The sequence below is a fragment of the Canis lupus genome, chromosome 11, assembly GCF_048164855.1.
Source record: "Canis lupus baileyi chromosome 11, mCanLup2.hap1, whole genome shotgun sequence".
Taxonomy (NCBI): domain Eukaryota; kingdom Metazoa; phylum Chordata; class Mammalia; order Carnivora; family Canidae; genus Canis; species Canis lupus.
In genome coordinates, this window is record NC_132848.1 from 67506994 (window position 1) to 67527204 (window position 20211).

At 37.9% G+C, this 20211-nt stretch overlaps 1 pseudogene; it reads right to left on the reverse strand.

Annotated features, from left to right (window-relative positions):
* Positions 1–1025: 1025 nt before the first annotated feature.
* Positions 1026–19842, reverse strand: LOC140642218 (non-histone chromosomal protein HMG-14 pseudogene; annotated as a pseudogene).
* Between the last annotated feature and the right edge of the window lie 369 nt (positions 19843–20211).

Here is a 20211-nt window from a genome sequence, read left to right on the forward strand (position 1 = left end):
ATAAATATGAAGTCTTGACTTAGAGTTTCATTGTGTTTTATAATCATTGCTGCCTTTATGTTTATTTTTTCTTTCATAACTGAGTTTTTATTGGTTATTCTGAAGATCAGTAGAGACATTTCAATCTGTATACAATTCTTTGTTTGTTTGTTTATTTGTTTGTTTGTTTCATGACCCTAAGATCAAGACCCAAGCTGAGGTCAAGAGTCGGACTCTTAACCAACTCTCACCTCAATTTGTACACAATTCTTAACATACATACCAAAAGTCTAAAAAATCATGTATTTGTGATTCTTTTTTAAAAGTTAGCCCAGTGATCTTCTGGCTTAAAATTTGGAGGCAAATTTTCTATGGTATATCAAGTACTTATATCTTCAAATGTTGATATGCTGTTACATTGATAAATCCCATTAATTCCCAATTTATCTACATTCCATACTCAGATTTTCAGTCTTCCATAGCACATTAACAAAGTTACTAGGAAAACTGGACTACCACAACCAAGATGTTACAGAGTGTACAAAATTCTGACAGGGAGAGCCAAGATTAAGGAGTGGTTTTCTTTAGGAAACAATTCTACCAAAAACAACATGGGAATATAATTTGAAATATCAAGACATATTAAATGCACAACTGACTCCAAATTGCCATTCAGTATGCTTGGTATTATAGGATATAAAAACCACCGCATCCACGGAATGTTAAACTGACAGTCAAGACAACTGAAGCTTCCCGCATTCAATATCCCACTGTTTTCTGGTTGTACCAAAAAATAAACAACCAGCCAATGATTTCACCTCTTTAAAAAAAACAAAGCATTACAGTTTAGAAATGGGATGAAGTGGGATTCCCTCCTTAAAATTTTCTAGAGCTAAAAAAAAATAATAATAATACATTTGTTAATGAACATAAAAAATTTCTAGAGCTACTAAAATACTTGCATTTACAAAATAGTTGATAAAAATATTTCTCTAGATTGTACAAGCAGGGAGATAGGGACCACTGAGAGGACATGATATAGGATTTTAATCAGACTTGGCTTCTTTCTTTCCTGCTTCATCAGAGGCTAGCCTCTCCTCATTTTCATTTTCTCCCATTTCTAAAGTCTGTCTTATTTTGTTTTCTGGTTAGTCACTTGAGTCTGGTTTTCCTTTGCTCCCTTTTTCTCGTTGTTTGCAATTTTTTTGTCTGAAGACTTAGCCTTTTCTGTCTCCTTGTTTGGCTTCCCTTCCACTTTTGCAGAAGCAGGTTTGGCTGGCCACCTCGCCGACCTCGTCTTGGACTCCTCCTTCACTGCCCTCTTGGCAAAGCTGACCTTGCCCTTGGGTACCTTGGTGCCAGGGCAGGTGTGCGAGGCGTGCCGGTGGGCCACCCAGAGCCTTCACAAAGCTGGGCTGCCTGGCCACTGCCACTCCTCCACTCCTCCCACCGCCCAAGCTGTTGCCACCCTACCCTAATGTTTACATATACCTGTTGAAGTCCCCCTAGTAAAGGAGAAGTATGTGTTTGCCTATGAGATTTATAAATACAAATACAGAGATCTATGACTTTAAAAGGGACACCTTGTTTTCATGATCATGCTTGTTAATCTCACCAATAGGATTATTTGCATAAGAAATGAACATGTCATAGAGTTATTCATTTAAAAATAAGAACTACTTTCCCCAAATAAGTTGTTTCTTCATTATCCTAAGATTACCTGTGAAAACTAAAATTCAAGGAATTCCACTTCCAGAACGGCAGCTTGAGGTGCTACACAAATCTGTTCCCCAGCAAAATAACCATAACTGAAGAAAATTATTTTAAAAACCACCCCATTAAAGTCTCTGAAAATTGTCCTAAGGTCATACAGCAAATGAAGAAATATTTATTCAAGGAAATCTACTAAATTTCAGTACTGACAGTGAAGGTCTGTAGTGCTTAAGACACAACCTACTCCTTCACTCCCCTTCCCCAGCTTAGCTTTATGGAAGTTCCGCTTCAGGAATATTTGACCAAGAAGGCAGGGCTTTCTTCCTCTTGAGTTTCCAGTCAAGGGATTACTGTATCTCACCTGAAGCTGCTACTAGCAGCTCTTATCTCCTCCCTCTCTGACTTGCAGTCTATATTCCTGGTAAGTATAGCCAAGAAATTGAAAGCTTCTTTCCTCTATGCACATTTTACTCATATGATGGAGGCTCTCCCCCAGGGACTGCAGACTCAGAATACTCAGGCCTCAACTGCCTTGCCTCAGGTCACTTGGAGGGGAGAGGTGCCACACGAGGAGAGCCAAGACAAGAATGCCAGAGGCTACCATCCCTATCTAGCATCCTGTTTGTAAAGCACTTAAAGGTCATTTCCACCCTCAGCTCCAGAGCAGTGGCTCAATGATACTGCTTTGGTGGAGGGTTGGGGTAGGGGAGGCAGCCTGTTAGAGCAGAGAATTCAAAGCTCTTTCCAGAGAAACTAACTTTATTTCAACTGGCATAAGAAAGAATCAACATGGGATCCCTGGGTGGCGCAGCGGTTTGGCGCCTGCCTTTGGCCCAGGGCACGATCCTGGAGACCCCGGATCGAATCCCACGTTGGGCTCCCGGTGCATGGAGCCTGCTTCTCCCTCTGCCTGTGTCTCTGCCTCTCTCTCTCTCTCTGTGACTATCATAAATAAATAAAAATTAAAAAAAAAAAACTTAAAAAAAATATATTAAAAAAAAAAAAGAAAGAATCAACAAACTTGAAGGTAGATCAATTGAGATTATATAATCCAAAGAACAGAGGGGGAAAAAAATAATGAAGAAAAGTTGACAAAGCCACAGAAAAATGTGGCTCACTGACATATGTGTAATGAGAAAATGTAGCATAAAAAGCAGAGAGAAAGAACCAGAAAATATATTAAAAGAAATAATGGCTGAAAATACCCCAAATTTGTTGGAAAATAATCTGTAAATTAATCTATACATCCAGGAATCTCAATAAACTCCAATGAGAGGGTGCCGGGTTGGCTCAGTCAGTTATGCATCTGCCTTTGGCTCAGGTCATGATCTCAGGGTCCTGGGATCAAGCCTCACATGGACTTCCTGCTCAGTGGGGAGCTGGCTTCTCCCTCTCCCTCTGCCACTCCCCCTGCTTGTACCCTCGCTCTCTTGCTCTCTCTCTCTCTCTGTCAGGTGAGTGAATAAAATATTTTTTTCTCAAACATGAAAGACATGAGACGCCTGAGTAGCTCAGCAGTTGAACGTCTTCCCTTGGCTCAGGGCGTGATCCTGGAGTCCAGGGATTGAGTCCCACATCGGGCTCCCTGTGAGGAGACTGCTTCTCCCTCTGCCTGTGTCTCTGCCTCTCTCTGTGTGTCTCTCATTAATAAATAAATCTTTTTGAAAAATAATAAATAAATAATGAAAGACATCACGAGAAAGAAAAGTACAGACTAATATCTCTTATGAATATATATGCAAAAATCTTAAAATACTAGCAAACCAAAATCAGTGATATAAGCACAGAATCATATACCAGGACTAAGGGGATTTATTCCAGAAATGCAAGGTCAATTTGACATCTGAAAATCCATTATTTATGGATTTAATATAATATAACCCATCGATAAAGGACAAAAACCATATGAACATCTCAACAGATACAGAAAACGCATTTCACAAAACTACAGAAACCTATTCATTTTAAAACAACAAACTTGGAATGGAATGGAATCTTTTCAGCCTGACATTTATGAAAAACCCACAGGTAACATCATACTTAATGGTGAAAACTGAATGTTTTCTAAGATCAGGGGCAAGACAATGATGTCTGTTCTCATAACTTCTATTCAACATTGTACTGGAAGTCATAGTCAAGGAAATTAGACAATAAAATAAAACAAAACAAAATAAACTGCATATAAATTGGAAAGGAAGAAGAAAAACTATCTCTATTTGTAGATAACATAATCTTCTGTATGAGAAAATCCTAAGGAGGGGCACCTGAGTGGTGCAGTTGGTTAGGCGTCCAACTCTTGGTTTCAGCTCAGGTCTGATCTCAGTCTCAGTCATGAGATTGAGTCCTTCGGTGAGCTCCCCATTCAGTGCGGAGTCTGCTTTGGTTTCTCTCTCACTGTCCCCTGCCCCTCCCCACCTCCTCAATTTGTGTTCACGCTCACTCTCTCTCTCAAAAATAATGAATAAATCTTTAAAAAGAGAGAAAGAGAATCCTAAGGAATCCACTAAAAAACTTTTAGAAGCAATAAACAAGTTCAGCAATTTGCATGATACAAAACCAATATGCAAAAATCAATTATATTTCTGTACAATAGCAATGAGCAAACCAAAAATGAAATGAAGAAACAATTCCATCTGCAATAGCATAAAAAGGTAGAATTAATTCTTACTATATTTTATAAACTCACCATAAATAGTGAATTAGAATATTCCCATTTCTCCTAGGGAATGTATTGAGTTAGACTCCTACAAGCCTCTGGTCACATTTCATCAACTGATTAATACACACCCTCGTTTTTATATGTGTTTCTATTTAAAGGCATCTGATTTAATATATATTGTTGATTCCTTAGTTTTGAACTTATAGCCAACAGTATACACCAAGAATTATTATGACTTAATAACCAAAAGACTACCCAATTAAAAATGAACAAATGACCTGAATAGACAGTTCTCCAAAGCAAATATGCAAATGGCCAATGATTACATAAAAAGATGTTCAACATCATTAGCCATCAGGTAACTGCAAATGGAAAACACAGTGAGATACCACCCCACATTCACTAGGATGGCTGTAATCAAAATAACAGATAATAGTAATTGTTGACGAGGAAATGGAGAAATTGGAGCCTTCATACATTGCTGGTGGAAATGTAAAAAGATACAACTACTTTGGAAAACCGTTTGGCAGTTCCTCAAATGATTAAACGTAGAGTTACCATGTGATCCAGCAATTCTACTCCTAAATATTTACCTAAGAGAAATGATAAATTAAAATATATGTCTGCATAACTTATTACATGAATAAATGTTCATAGCAATTTTATTCCTAATAGTCAAATGGGGATGCCTGTGTGGCTCAGTGGTTGAGCATCTGCCTTCAGTTCAGGTCATGATTCTGGGATTCTGGGATCGAGTCCCACATCAGGCTCCCTGTGTAGAGTCTGCTTCTCCCTCTGCCTGTATCTCTGCCTCTCTCTTTCTCTCTGTGTCTCTCATGAATAAATAAATAAAATCCTTAAAAAATAAAATAAATGAATGGATTAATTGTATAACATGCAAATTATATCTCAAGCTATTTTTTAAGCAAATGAGTTACAAATTTCCAAAAGGATGTTGATGAAATGATAATTCAAAATAATAAAGAAAATAGTGCTTTTAGATAACCTTACTTAATTACATCTATGAGAAGATTTGAAAAATTATTTAATCCTGTAAGATGTTTGAATGAGGATATTAAAAATATTGATTATGATATTTTTCCACTGGGTCATTTTCTCTCTTCCTTTTTTCTTTCACTTACCAAATCATGTTGTTATGTCTTTGTCTTACACTATATTGATTTCAAATCTATTTCACTTCAAGTAGAACTCCATGAACAAAGGACACAGAAACCACTGAAGAGAATTATTTTACTCTACATATATAAGTTTAAGTCATTACACATTGATACAATATGAAAAATGATTCTAAGTAACAGGAACATAATAGGTCTCTATCATTTGAATCTACTCTCAAAAAATCTATTACATATTTAAAAAGTCTAATTTTTCTTACTTGTTTTATCTTTCGATTGGATTATTAATGGGAATGTGAACCCAGTCAGTCAAATGAAATTAAAGAAACTGGGGTTTTTAAAGATTTATTTACTCATTGTAGAGAGGCAGGAAGGAGACAGAGGGAGAGGGAGAGCGAGAATCTCAAGCAGATTCCCTGCTGAACACGGAGCCTATGGGGCTTAATATCACGACACTTAAATCACGACCTGAGTCAAAATCAAGGGCTAGACCCTTAACCTACTGAGCCAGCCAGGTGCCCCCAAATTTTGTTTTTAAAAACCTATTTGCCTGTGCTGTCTGAGACTTATGTACTTATCTCCATTGATTAGATCGAAATTCTCTAACCAAACTATGTCTTTTTCTTTCTAAACTCTCCCTTCATCATTAGTAATTGTCACAATTCCAGAGCTGTTAACAATTTGGCTATGCTTTGTGGAAGTCTTATTTTTATTTTAAGCTTATTTAGATCATTCCCCCAGGGTCTAATAACACTCGAGAATTTATGCAGGCTTTCTTTTATATTGTGCCCTAGAAACCGAAACTGAGATGGAAAAAACTTTATGAGGCAAATAATGTTTTTTTCCTCTCTTTAAAACTTGTATAGTTTTTATATTTCATCTCCCCAATTCCATGGATGAGGACTCTTTCAGGGCATCTGAGCATTGGGTCCAGCTATAGGATTTGTAAGGAAGGGATGGAGAGGAAGGAAAGCATGTTGTAAAGAGCCAAGAAGGATGGAAAAGTATGTTCTGCTTAATGGGATTGGAGAAGACGGTTATGGAAAATGACAGAAAGGGGGAGCCTGGATGGCTCAGCTGGTCAAGTGTCTGCCTTTCTGCTCAGGTCATGATCCCGGGGTCCTCGGATCCAGCCCCACCTCGGGCTCCCTGATTAGGAGGGAGTCTGCTTCTCCCTCTCCCTTTGCCTCTCCCTCTGCCCATGCGCTCTCTCTCTCTCTCTGTCTCTCACATGTGCTCATTCTCTGTCAAATAAATGACTAAAATCTTAAAAGTAAAAAAGAAAGAAATGAAAAGAAGAAAGGAAAAAAGGAAGGAAGGAAGGAAGGAAGGAAGGAAGGAAGGAAGGAAGGAAGGAAGGAAGGGAGGGAGGGAAAGGAATGCTCTAAGCACTGTGAAGGCCTGTCTCTTCTTTTAGGAACCAAGAGATAGGAATCATAATGAAAGAAGAAAAGCAGACCCCAAAAAAAAGAGAAAGTGGTAGACAGCAGACTGAGAAGATCAGAAGTGGCCAGCAAAGGGTGGGGCCCTCAGGGACAACAGAGGAGCAATGAATCTCACAATCAACAAGACAGGTTGAGTCTGGCCACTGACAGGAGAGAAAGGGCCTGGAACATAAGCAGCAGGTGGAATGAACCTCAGCTTTGGGGAAGGTGAAGGCGTGAATGGGAAGGGAGTGGGGAGCAGTGTATACACCTGGATGCTTTGAGCGCTGAAGGCAGGGTGGTGACATGGAGAAAAACACGTGGAGGAAACATCAATGGAAGGCTGTGACAGATTGAGCTACTCATTCCTAATTCTAACATTTCCCTTGTTATTCAATTTTCATCTGGGTTACACGAGGTGGAAACAGCACGATACAAAAGTGTAAAGACAGGAAATTATAAAGAAAGTGGGAGGCAGTGATTAGATGAATTTTTTTAAAAGGTTTTATTTATTTATTTGACAGAGAGAGCACAAGCAGGGGCAGTGGGAGAGGGAGAAGCAGGCTCCCCGCTGTGCGGAGAGCCTGATGTGGGGGCTCAATCTCGGGATCCTGGGATCATGAGCTGGGCCAAAGGCAGATGCTGAACTGACTGAGCCTCCCAAGCACCCAGGGGTTAGGTGAATTTAGTTAAAATGAAAGATTCATATATACAAGAGAGTGGTGGCAGAAAAGACTGGAAATCTGGGGCAGAGTCAGGTTGTAAAAGTCCTCAGATATCAGTAAAGAACTGGGCCCCAGCAAGGGGAAAGGAAGGGTTTTCAGCCCAAAAGTGAAATGCTGAGTACAGGATTTAATGAAAATAAACTCACAAACAAAAGACAGAATGGGACGCCTGGGTGGCTCAGTGGTTGAGCACCTGCCCCTGGCTCAGGGCATGATCTGCAGTCTCAGGATCAAGTCCTGCATCAGGCTCCCTGCCTGGAGCCTGTTTCTCCCTCTGCCTACGTGTCTGCCTTTCCCTCTGTGTGTCTTTCATGAATAAATAAATAAAATCTTAAAAAAAAAAAAAAAAAAAGAATGGAGGGAGAGAGAAACTAGAGGTGGAAAAATAAATTATAAAGCCGAGGTGTGTGCAGTCCCCTGCAAAGGCCCGAAAGATATGTCTATGAGGTTATTCTTCTTCTGGGAATTTACATCCTAAGGAAATAATTATGTATAAGAAGATTTAACACCAAAGATGCTTATTGCAACATTATTATAAAACATTTTCCTTTTTATTTTATTTTATTTATTTATTTGAGAGAGACACAGATAGCAAGAGAGAGCAGGAGCGGGGAGGAGAGGGAGAACCAGGCTCCTCACTGATCTGGGAGCTGGACGTGGGGCTCATCCCAGGACCCTGAGATCATGACCTGAGCTGAAACCAAGAGTCAGATGCTTAACCAACTGAGCCCCCCGGGTGCCGCTTTTATAAAATGTTTCCAAGAACACTTTAAAAAACGTCTTTAGCAGCTAAATCTTTGCACACATTCTTCATTGTTTCAAAAAGTTCTATCTGCAGAGTAAAAATCTCTAGCCTTGCTAATGAAAATAAATCACTATGATCTTTCTTAGATACACAATATACTAATATGACCAACAAAGATATGTCTAGATAGATACACACACACACACACACACACACACACACAGTGCTATATAAACTCCTGAAGATGGAAATATCTATGTATTGCTCACATATATTAGTATTGGAATTGAGAAGAAATTACAATGTTCTATAGATATTGGAGGCTTCCCCCATGACCCCATTTAAATTTACATGGAAGCAGGGGATATTAGAGGAAATTACTTAATTTTTTGTATCTCTATCTCGTCTCTACGCTGTAAATTCAATGAAAGTTGAGACATAACATGATCCAAATAAATAAAGAAATATAACCTTTAAGTCTTCAAACAAAAGGCAGGGAATTTTTTTTTCTTCCCTCGTTGGGCCAAACCTGACCCAATTCCAGTGTTCAGCCGATCCCATGCAACTGGCTTCTCTTTAGATCACCTAAACCAATGACTGCTGCAAGGAATTATCCTGATTGAATTAAACCCATCAGAGCCATCCCTGGGAACTGGGGATGGCGATCCATCCATAGGCCCCCTTGAGTCTTATAGCTGGTACATTATTTGCGAGGGGTGGATGGATGTTGGTAGAACGGCTATGTTAAAGATGAAATTGAAGCCTGTGATAGCAGAGCTCAGGTGTCAAGGGAAATTTCACTGAATTGGAACAAAAGACTTTGCAGACGTGAGCATAGCACTGCCAACTGTGATTTGAGAAATCTCAAACAGATGAAATATCAAAAGACTGGACACACATCAATAGTATTAAGGCATGGGAGAGGGATGCCGAGGAGCCCAACTCTGTCAACTAAGATATCGACTTTAACTATATGACAGTAGTTCTAATTTTTTGGTATTTGTGAGACAGTTTAAAAATTCTGCAGTTCTATTATTTTTCACATGATATCTCTTTGTTATGTGGGTTTAGTACTGCTGTGGTTCAAATAATTGTTTTCTTATCCCTAGCTGACAGTTTGTAATGAGCTTGTAAATGGTTTGTAATAAGAATACACTGTATTGGATTTTCTTTTCAATTATTTTTTTAAGTTTCAATTCCAGTGTCATTAGCATACAGTGTTATATTAGTTTCAGATATACAATATAGTGATTTAGCATTCTGTACACTACTCCTTGCTCATCACAATAAGTGTACTCTTTAATTCCTTTCAACTATTTCCCCTATCCCCCCACCCACCTCCCCTCTGGTAACCATCAGTTTGTTCTTTTAGTTAAGAGTCAGTTTTGGGGGTTGTCTCTTTCTTCTCCTTTTTTCTTTTTAAATAATTCTAATTTTATTTTACTTATTTATTTTTAAGTAGGTTCCGTGCCCAATGTCATGCCCAAGAGTCATATGCTCTACTGACTGAAACAGCAGGTACCCCTCTTTTTATCTTTATTCATTTGTTTCTTAAATTCCACAGATGAGTGAAATTATATAGTATTGGGGTCTCTTTGACTGACTCATTTCACTTTAGTATTATACTTTCTTGATCCACTCATGTTATTGCCATTTGGCAAGATTTCATTCTTTTTTGTGGCTGAGTAATCATATATATGTATGATTATATACATATACATATATATACACACACGCGCGTGCACACACACACACACACACACACACACCACGCCTCGTTTATCCATTCATCTATTGATAGATATTTGGGTGGCTTCCATAATTTGGCCACTGTAAATAATGCCACAATAAACACAGGGGTGGGGACACCTGGGTGGCTCAGCGGTTTGGTGTTTGCCTTTGGCCCATGGTGTTATCCTGGAGTCCTGGGAACGAGTCCCACATTGGGTTCCCTGCATGGAGCCTGCTTCTCCTTCTGCCTGTGTCTCTGCCTCTCTCTCTCTCTCTCTCTCTCTCTCTGTGTGTGTCTCTCATCAATAAATAAATAAAATCTTTTTTTAAAAAGTCTATAAAATAAATAAGGAAACAAACACAGCGGTGCATGTATCTTTTCAAATTAGTGTTTTTGTATTCTTTGGGTAAATACCCAGTAGTGGAATTACTGGATCATATGGTATTTCTATTTTTAATTTTTTGAGGAACCAACATACTGTTTTCCACAGTGGCTGGACCAGTTGGCATTCCCACCTGTAGTACACAAGGGTTCCTTTTTCTTCACATCCTTGTCAACACTTGCTCCTTCTTGTATTAGCTTTAGCATTCTGACAGATATGAGGTAATATCTCATTATGGTTTTAATTTGCATTTCCTGATGATGAGAGATGTTGAGCATCTTTTCATGTGTCTGTTGGCTATCCGGATATGTTTTCTGGAGAAATGTCTATTCAAGTCTTCTGTCCATTTTTTAATTAGATTATTTGGGGGTTTTGTGTCAAGCTATATAAATTCTTTATATACTTTAGATGCTAACCCTTTATTGGGTATGTCATTTGCAAATATCTTCCCCCATTTAGTAGGTTGCCTTTTAGTTTTGTTGTTTCCTTTACTGTTCAGAAGCTTTTTATTTTGATGTCATCCCAATAGTTTAATTTTGCTTTTATTTCCCTCACCTCAGGAGAAGAGAGGAAAATGTTGCATATAGCCAATGTCAGAAAAATTACTACCTATGTTCTCTTCTAGGATTTTAATAGGTTCAGTTCTCACATTTATATCCTTAATCCATTTTGAGTTTATTTTTGTATATGGTGTAAGAAGGTGGCCCAGTTTCATTCTTTTGTATGTAGCTATCCAGTGATCCCAACACCATTTGTTTGAAGAGACTTTTTTTTATTGTATATTCTTGTCTCCTTTGTCAAAGATTAATTGACCATATAGTTGTGAGTTTATTTGGGGGATCTCTATGCTGATACCACAGTGTTGTGATATATATTAAAGCTTTATAGTATATCTTGAAATCTGGGGTTATGATTCCTCCAGTTTTGTTCTTCTTTTTCAAGATTGCTTTGGCTATTCAGGGTTTTTAATGGTTCTATACAGTTTTTTTTCTATTTATTCTAGTTATGTGAAATTTATTTTAGTTTTGTGAAAAATGCTGTTGGTATTTTTATAGGGATTGCATTAAATCTGTAGATTGCTTTAAATAATATGGACATGTGCATGTAATAGTTTTCCATTTGTTTGTATATCTTAAATTTCTCTTTAATCAGTGTTTTATATTTTTCAAAATATAGGCCTTTCACCTCCTAGGTGTTTTATTATTTTTGGTGCAATTATAAATGGATTGTTTTCTTAATTTCTCTTTCTGCTACTTCATTATTAGTGTGTATAGAAATGCAACAGGTTTCTGTATGTTAACTTTGTATCCTGCAACTTTACTGAATTCATTTATCAGTTCTAGTAGTTCTTTGGTGGAGTCTTTAGGGTTTTCTATATATAGTATCATATCATCTGTGAATAGTGAAAGTTTTATTTCTTCCTTACCAATTAGGTTGCCTTTTATTTCTTTTTCTTGTCTGATTGCTGTGGCTAGGACTTCTAGTATTATGTTGAATAAAGTTGGTGAAAGTAGACATCCTTGTCTTGTTCCTGATCTTAGGGGAAAAGCTCCCAATTTTTTACCATTAAGTATGAGGTTACCTGTGGGCTTTATTATGTTGAGGTATGTTCCCTCTAAATCTACTTTGTTGAGGGTTTTAATCATGAATGGATATTATAGTTTGTTAAATGCCTTTTCTGCATCTATTAAAAGGATCATGTGGGTTTTAACCTTTCTCTCATTAATGTAATATATCATGTTGACTGATTTGTAAATATTGAACCATCCTTGCATCCTGGGAATAAATCCCACATGATGATGGTGAATGATTTTTTTAATGTATTGTTGGAGTCAGTTTGCCAATATTTTGTTGAGGATCTTTACCTCTGTTTTCACCAGGGCTATTGTGCAGTTCTCTTTTTTTGTAATGACTTTATCTGGTGTCAGTATCAGGGTAATGCTGGCCTCACATAACGAATTTGAAAGCTTTCCTTCCTCTTCTATTTTTGAAATAGTTTAAGAATAATACTTCTTTAAATGTTTGGTAGAATTCACCTGTGAAACCATCTGGTCCTGGACTTTTTTTATTGTTGGGAGTTTTTTGATTACTGACTTAATTTCATTGCTGTTAACTAATCTGTTCAAATTTTCTGTTTCTTCCTGATTCAGTTTTGGGAAGTTAAATGTTTCTAGAAATTAATCCATTTCTTCTAGGTTGTCCAATTTGCTGGCATGTAATTTTTCATAACATTATCTTATAATCCTTTGTCTTTCTGTGGCATTGGGTGTTATTTCTCCTCTTTCATTTCTGATTTTGTTTGAGTACTCTGAAATTTGTTTATTTGAGTCTCTTTGTTGTTGTTACTATGAGTCTGGCTAAATGTTTATCAATTTTGTTGATCTTTTCAAACAATCATCTCTGTTTTCATTGATCTGTTCTATTGTTTTTTAAGTTTCTATTTTGCTTATTTCTAACCTAATCTTTATTATTTCCTTCTTTCTACGGGTTTTGAGTTTTGTTTTTTTTCTTCTTTTTCTTGCTCCCTTAGGTATAAAGTTAGATTGTTTATTTTAGGTTTTTCTTGCTTTGTGATATTTATATTGTTACAAACTTCCATCTTAGAGTAGCTTTTGCGGTGTCCCAAAGATTTTGGACTACTGTGTTTTCATTTTCATTTTCACTTGTCTTCATGTATTTTTTAATTCCTTTTTTGATTTCTTGATTGACCCATTCATTGCTTAGTAGCACTTTATTTAACCTCCATGTATTTGTGTTCTTTACCCACAGCCCACTGTTGAGGGTGCAGCTGGACTGCCTTATCTACTTTGGGGTGTGCTGGTCTCTATCAGGGCTGCTTGCACACTGCCACGGTTGTGGCACTGCTTTGGATGGCTCCAGCCCAGGGCATGTTGGAGGAGGCAGGTGTGCAGAAGAACTTGAGGCACTGTGCTGGTATTAGCAAGGTTTATGCCTGCTTGCTTTGGGAACAGGACTTGCAGCTGGCAGGATCAAAGTCGGCCAGATTGGAGGGGGTGGACGTGCAGAAATATGCTGGGACGGGATGCTCAGTATTAGCAAGGTTTGCCCAGGTCTGCTATGGGAGGGGATCTGGAGCCAAGGCCTGGCTGGAGGGGGCATGTTTGCAAAAGAACACAGGGTAGGGTGTGTTTTTAGCAATTTAGATAGCAAGTGTTAGCACTGTGCTAGTTCCCATGTATCTAGGCTTGGGTGGTGATGGGGGAGGTAGGAAATGGCATGTGCCGGCTCCTTTGTTTCTGAAGAAGACTCCAAGCACCTGCTCCGAGGCTAGTGAACAAATTTCCCTCCCGTATACCCCAGGAAATTTTCAAAGTCCTGCTTCTATGCTGTATCTCTGCATATTGCTCTAACAGTGGGGACCTATAGCCTTCCTGGCTGTCCCAGAGCCAAACCCGCTGATTTTTTCAAATTCCAAGTGTTAAGCCATGCTGACTGTTAGAACTCACTAAATTTGGTCCCTCTGGTTTTCCAAGCCAAACATTGTGGGGATTCATCTTCCCATTCAGGTTGCTTGTGCCTGGGGCACCTGGAGTGAGGGTCTATTTCTCGTACCTCTCCACACCCACAGCATCCCTTCCTCCCACAAATAATTCTGTGGATCTATTTGCTCCCAACTGCATTTCTGCCTTCCTACCCTCTTCGATGTGGCCTTGACTCTACCTTTAGCTATGGAGAGTCTGTTCTACCAATCTTTAGGATGTTTTCTGGGTTATTTATAGTGATATGTATGTAATCTAGTTGTACCCATGAGACAAGGTGAGTTTAGGGGCCTCCTACTCCTCCATCTTCTCTGGAAGCCAAAATACTATATTTCTTCATGGTACGTGTGACTGAATTGGAAATCAGAGTTACACAAAACAAGTGAACAATAATAACAGGGTAAGAGATATCCCAGGATAAATATGTCTGACATCCATTGTGTTGAGAACAGATGGTTTTGGTTCCCTAGCATCAATTTTCCATTCTTCTGGGAAAATAGCATGCCAGGATACCCAAAGAGCCACCTCCACTCTACTCTCAGTCCATATGGTTGCAGGGCTAGGGGTGCTTCCTAAGTCAAAAAGCAATTCCCATCCCATTTGCTGCAGTGATTGGCTCAAGTCTGGTCAAGAAGAATGAGGACCAGGATTTTTGTTTGGCTGTTGGAGGAAAGAAGCCCTTTCTTTCCTTCTGGATTAGAAGCAAAAAGGTTTCAGAGAAGAGCTGCTGCAGTCATTTAGGCATCGTGGACTGTGGGTGGAAAAGGGGGTGGTGGAGTCTGGAACTGCCAGGAGCCACCAGGGGGAGCCTGAGCATGATGCTTAGATAATATTGTATGTGTCATATCCAGCTATGCCAGAAAATATATTTCCCTGGACTTTTCAGTTATGGGAGCTACATTGATATACTTTCTTATTTTCTGATTTTTGACACTAGCATTTGGGGCTTTGATTCTGGAGAGACTGTTCCTCCTGGGACTAGTTAATTCACTCCCAAGGCCAGGTACCAGACAACTAGAGATCATCTCTATAGCCCAGAGCCTACCGAAATTAATCCAACTACCCAATCTCAAACTAACTCCCTGTACCTACCCTGCTTTACCCATTTCTTCTCACAAGAACTCCAGTAAAGACTCTGGGCCATGCTCTCCCTTTTCACATCTCTCTGCCTCCTGACCCACCCTAGTCCTTCTCCACCTGGCCCTGTGTGGCAATGCCATGCCTCTTGTTTCTAGGGGTCTGTGAGAAGAAACCTCTTCCTATGTGACAATCATTTCTATGCCTGCATGTCTTATCATACCCAATTAAAACAAATCCTGGGTGTATTTTTGAACAGCAGTCAATAAAGCTCTTTCTTATTTTGTTAAAGACAATTAGAATTAGATTTTGTTGTTATTGTTACCTGTATCTGAAAAAATCCTAACTGATATAAATCAGTGTGGCACTATGGTGGCCTGCCATGGCATTTTGGTTGTCCAGCACACAACCGTTTCCCCTTTTGGGAACCACAATCTGGTTTCTTCTTAGGAATTCTTCCCATTCTTAGTCCTTGTGCAGCAAGTAGGAACCTTCCCCTTTATTGAGGGTTGAGCATGTGATCAGGACCACCCAAGTATTGGAATTCCATTCCCCTGATTACAATGATTGGTTCAGGGGAGGCCATTTGATCAAATTTGCCTAATCATAATGAGTCATGGGGAAAGACTTCTTTTCAATTAACTTTGAGCCCTGAACAATCGATGATGAACTGTGACATCATCTCACTACCTCATGGTAAAAGCCTGTGTGAGATAAAGCCAACACAATAGATACGTAACCAAGAGGTAGAGAAAGAGAAATTGAGTCCCAGTGTCATTCTTTGAGTCCCTGATCACAGTATACCTAATGTCTACTCCTACACTTTTCACTTATCCGTCAACTACAGATCCTCCTGGACATCCCAATAAATCCATCATAAGTTGAAAATAGATTGAATACACCTAACCATCATAGTTTAGCCTAGCTTGACTTAAACGTGCAGAACCCTTGCATTAGCCTACAGCTGGGCAAAATCATCTAACCCAAAGCCTATTTTATAATAAAGTATTGAATATCATGTAATGTATTACATACTCTACTGAAAGTGAAAAGCAGAATGGTCGTGTGGGTACAGAGTAGCTGTAAATGTATCAGTGGTTTACTCTCCTGTCATGGGGCAGGGCTGACTAGGAGCCGTAAGCCATTGCTGCTGCCCAGCATTACTAAATCCTAGCATTGCTAGCCTGGGAATAGATCAAAACCCAAAAATCCAAGTATAGTTTCTGCTGAATGCGTATCACTTTTGCAAGTGGTAAAATTGAAAAATCATAAGTCAAACCATTGTAAGCTACATAGTATATGATTCAATTTAAATAGAAGTTTGCTTTTCTCACTTTCAAGCACTGGAGAAATTTTGATGTGTATACCTGGCCTGCTTAAGATGAACAAAAGATGCTAACAAAGGACAGAGGTAAACATCACACAAAGAGCCATCAAGAATATTCCGTAGCTAACCTTTCTAGGGAATCCATAAACAACCCTAAACAATCCATAAACAACAAATTGTTGCTAACCACCTCTATGCAGCACTTACCTAAGAAAAGAAAAACAAAGTTCATTGTTCCCCAACAGTGGGGTTTTCCCTCCCTCTTTCCCATTTTCCTTATTATATAAATTCATTCTTGTTTTCATTAGACAGATTCAATCTGTCGGTTTCTCTCTCTTACATACAAATAACCATGCTAATAATTGATCCATTGAATTGCTTTTTGATTTTTCTTTGACACTCTTATTCTCCCAAAACTAATTTACTCATGTTCTAGGATGCAAACAATCTTTCTTTGGTGCCAGCTTTTTGTCACATTATAAGGCATTACCTCTGCTTTATGCTATATCAGGTCATGGCGGACATCACCATGATCATGTATATACTCAGCTGTGAAAAATATTAATTTTTTTACATTACTTAAAATTTTGCAGCATTCTTAAGAAAGATTTCATAGAAAATTAATTTGCTGCCAGACATATAGTTTTATACTGTGTAGCTCCCCAGTATAATTTTAGTAGATTACTGTGCGAGTGCTTCATCAGTTCATCATCTTTTTTTAAAGATTTTATTTACTTATTCATGAGAGACACAGAGAGAGGGAGAATCAGGCTCCCTGAGGGGAGCCCAATGCAGGACTCGATCCCGGGACCCTGGGATCATGACCTGAGCCAAAGGCAGATGCTCAACCACTGAGCCACCCAGGTTATCTGTTCATCAGCTCTTCTAAAGATCAGGTGGTGAACAATAAGAACAAGGGAAGGTTTATTAACAAGAGGCATTTTAATTTTTGATTGGGTTAGTAGACTGAAAGACCAGAGATATGCAGTCAAATGTCATTTCAAATAATAAATCCAACATGGACTTTCATGATATTTTGATTGGCAAAATAAAGTAACATGGACCATTGTACACAGCTAATTGAACAATCAGAAAAAGTATCATTTTTTTCATTTGATTTACATATATTTTTGTTAAGTGTTTACTGTGTATCAAGCACTGGTAAGGAATAGTACATAAGAAGAGACTGTACTTTCCCCAAAAACAAAAAATGTGATACAGAATAAATATTTTAATAGAAATCTTAATAGAATGATATGTAAGCACAGAGGGGAGGTATCAAATGAAGCCTGGGTTTAACTATTCAATGAGCTATATTATTCCATCATTAGATAGGAAGCTTAACAGAATTCAAGACAATATTAAAAATGTTCATATATGTAAAGGAAAGAAGTGGGTCCCAAAATTATATCAAGATTTTTTTTTAAGTAGGCTCCATGCCCAGCATGACCCTGAGATTAAGACCTGAGCTGGGATCAAGGGTTGGATGCTTAACCAACTGAGCCACCCAGGCGCCCCTATATCAAGATTTTTATCTTCATAATGAAAATCTAATCAAAAGATGCATAGAAAAGTACTAGAAGAAAATGCATCTAAGTTTTAATGGTGGTTGTCTCTGGGTAGTGGGTTGTGAACTCTAGCTTTTTCTCTTATTTTTCCAAGATTTATCCTCACCTTGCCATGTTTTCTATTACTTTATAATTAAAAACACTTTAAAATTTATTATAAAATATGGTAAAATAATAAAAAATAGATAGAAGAGTACAATGAGCTCCTATATATTTATCTTCTAGATTCAGTGATTGTCAAGATTTTGCCCATTTGCTGTATCTACCCTTCTTTTTTTCCCCCAGCATATTTTACAGCAAATTCCAGACACCATATAATTTCACCTGCAAATACTTTGATAAGAATCTCTTCTCTAAAGTGGACAGCTTCTTATATAACCACAATGCCTTTAAAGCATGTATAAAAATTAAGAATAATCCCTTGGTATCCTTTTACATTATCTAGTAACAGAAAATCTCATTTCCCCACTCATCTCAAAAACATCTTTTTAAAAAGCTGATTTATTTAAATTCAAGTACAAATAAGATCCCTTATTAGAATTGATATCATGTCTCCTAATTCCTTTTAATTTAGAGAAGTCTCCCCGACCCCCCCCCCACAAATATAATATATTTTTTCCATGGCATCAATTTATCACAAAAATTATACTGATTGCCCTATAGAATACTCCACACTATGGATATATGAGTAGCTTCCTTGTGGTATCACTAAACTATTCCTCTATTATTTTATTTTCTCTAAATAAAAGTTAACATTAGAAGCCTGATTAGATTCAAGTTTAGCATTTTTGGCAGGAATACATTACAGGAAATGGTCTAAAAACCCCTTGTGTTTGAAGTAAATATTTATTTCAACATGCTAAAATATTACAGTCTCAAATCAAGATGATTTAATTAACCAGAATAAATAAAAAGACACCAGGTTGGAAGAGCAAACTGCAAAGTACAGATTGGGGACACATGGATCAACATTCAGGGAAGACATCCAGAATATTTTCACTGAACACTGCTGGAGACAGCAGGACACCATAGTGGTTAAGAATACGGGTTTCGGAATTGGGCAGGATGGGTTTGAACACTGGCCCTGCCACCTACTGACTGTGACTTTTGGTAATTTAGCTCACTTTCCCATTCCTTCATCAATCATAACAATATTATAGCCAGTGCTCAATAAATATGGACAGCTAATATTTTTATTACCTCTAAGTATAGGAAATACTACACTAGAAGAACTCTTGTCCATGTGCACAACAGGCCACATACAAGAATATTCATTACATCAGGCTTTGAAACAGAAAAAAAAAAAGGAAAAATCTAAATGTTCATAAATTGGGGAAGGATAAATAAAACATGATGTATTCATATTTTAGAATCCTATCCAATAGTTATAAGATCTAGGTCTCTATGTATTAATTTTGGTTAGACCTCAAAACAGAAATGTTGAGGGACACCTGGGTGGATCAGTTGATTAAGCAACCAGCTCTGATTTTGGCTCAGGTCATGATCTCAGAGTCATGAGATGGAACCCTGCGTCTGACTCTAGCACAGAGTCTGACTCAGATTCACTCTCTCTGGTGCTCATACTCTACATGAATGAATGAATGATTTTATGTTGAATGAGACATCAAGTTTGCGGAATGACACTTCAGGATAACAGTATTTATGGGAAAAAAACCACACACGCAAAAGTTAATACTAGAAATTTATACAGGAGCATAGGTGTATTCAGTGAATATGTTTTGAACTTTAATAAATTTTAAATACTTTTAAATAATTTTAAATTTTAAATAATTACAGATCAACAGAGAGTTGTAAAAAAAAATAGTATAGAAATGTCCCACGTACCTGTGCTCCAGTTTCTACCAATGATAACATGTTGCATAAGTATAGTTCTAGATCAAAACAGGAAAGTGACATTGATACAATCTACAACCCTATTCAAATACCACCAGATATGCACTCGTGTGTGTATGTGTGTGTGTGTACTTCTGTGCAATTTTATCATATACGCAGATTCATGTAACTATCACTACGATCCAAATAGAGAGCTGCTCTATCACCCAAAGATCTCCCATGCTACCCCTTTAAAGTCACACCAAATATGATCTTTACATCCCATCCTGGACATCTGGCAACCGCTCATCTGTTCTCCATCTCTATAATTTTGTTATTTCTAGAATGTTATATTAAATAGCATGGCATTAATGCTATATTAATGTTATATTAAATAGCATGGCATTAAAT